Source organism: Sinocyclocheilus anshuiensis, unplaced genomic scaffold (genome assembly GCF_001515605.1).
Source record: "Sinocyclocheilus anshuiensis isolate Anshui unplaced genomic scaffold, SAMN03320099.WGS_v1.1 scaffold1881, whole genome shotgun sequence".
Lineage (NCBI taxonomy): Eukaryota > Metazoa > Chordata > Actinopteri > Cypriniformes > Cyprinidae > Sinocyclocheilus > Sinocyclocheilus anshuiensis.
In genome coordinates this window covers 438,477-440,183 of record NW_015539947.1, presented here as the reverse complement: position 1 = coordinate 440,183, position 1,707 = coordinate 438,477, and positions in this window count along the sequence as shown.

Below are 1,707 nucleotides of genomic sequence, written 5' to 3'. Positions count from 1 at the left end.
GGTACGGGAGCCTCCTCTGTAACAGAGCCCTCCCCCTGCGAGCGGCTCCCGACGCGAGGAAGCACACGACGCCGGGGTCTCCCACGGGGTCGGGGGGCCGGTTTCTCCGGATGCGTTCTGTGAAACTCCTCAGTGAGTGTGGGGTCCAGGATGTCTCCAGCGTTAACCCAAGATCGCTCCTCCGGACCGAACCCCTCCCAATCGACCAGATACTGGAGGGTACCGCCCCGGCGTCTGGAGTCTAGCAACTCGTGCACTCGATACGCCTCCTCGCCATCAACCAGGAAAGGCAGGGGGGTCTGTGGTCTGGCCCCCTCCTCCGTCTCTCCTCTCGGACCACCAGCGGGTTTCAGAAGTGATACATGGAATGTGGGAGAAATGCGGTAATTAGAGGGCAGTTCCAAATGAAATGATACTGGAGATATTTGTCTAGAAATTTTGAAGGGACCAACATACCTGGGACTGAGCTTTTTACATGGAAGTCGGAGGCGTAGATCTTTGGTTGAAAGCCAAACCCATTGGCCTGGGGTGTACTCGGGACTGGGACGTCGATGTCGGTTGGCTTGTTGTTCTTGACGCCTTACGGCATGAAGTAGGTGAGTATGTGCCCGGTCCCAGACCTCCTCGCTGTGTTGCAACCAATCTGTGACTGAAGGTAATTCGGTGGGTTCGCCAGACCAGGGAAACAGTGGAGGTTGAAAGCCCAGGATGCACTGGAAAGGGGTAATACCGGTGGAGGGTCTCCTCAATGAGTTTTGGGCATATTCTGCCCATAGCAAGTATCTGCTCCAATCCGATTGTTGCTGTTGGCAGTAGGATCTGAGGAATCGTATCACCTCCTGATTCAGGCGCTCAGTTTGCCCGTTGGATTGGGGGTGGTAGCCGGAAGTGAGGCTGATGTTCACATTGAGATGCCTGAAAAAGGCGGACCATACCCTAGAAGTGAACTGGGGTCCGCGATCGGACACTATGTCATCGGGTAATCCGTAGAAACGGAACACATGGTTACAAAGTAGTTCAGCGGTTTCGAAGGATGTGGGGAGTTTAGGCAACGGAATCAGACTGCAGGCTTTGGAGAATCGGTCAACAATGGTGAGTATAGTGGTGTTACCTTGAGACTTGGGCAGGTCGGTGATGAAATTGATGGCAATATGAGACCAAGGTCGCTGTGGTGTAGGTAGTGGATTTAGCAAGTTGAAGTTGTCTCGGGGATTTGGATGTGTTGCATGTGATACAGTTCTGGATGAATTTGGTTGTGTCAGTCAGCAACGTGGTCCACCAGAATCGGTTCTTGAGTAGGCTTTCTGTGGCAGTGATTCCAGGATGACCCGAACTGAGAGTTACATGTACTTGGGTTATAAGTCGTGGTCGAAGGGATTCAGTGATGTAGGTGAGGTTAGCAGGGCATTCAGGAGGTGGCGGATTTTGAAGATTCAGATGTTCTATCGTGTCTAAGATGGTGGAGGGTTACTGTGAGTAGGCGGCTGTTGAGAGGCGGCTGCGGGTGACGATAGGTTGAGCCCTTCCAGTGCTTTGACCAGCTCCTCGGTTAAAGTAGTAAGCTGGTTTAGCTGGTGTTGGTGCATGGTGAGCTGTGAAGCCTGTGTAGCTAGCTCTGTAGATAGTTGCGCGACCGCTGCTGGATCGCTGTGTGGCGAAGTCTTCTGTTGTGACAAGTCAGAAGCGTGTGGATCCATTTGCAGAGAA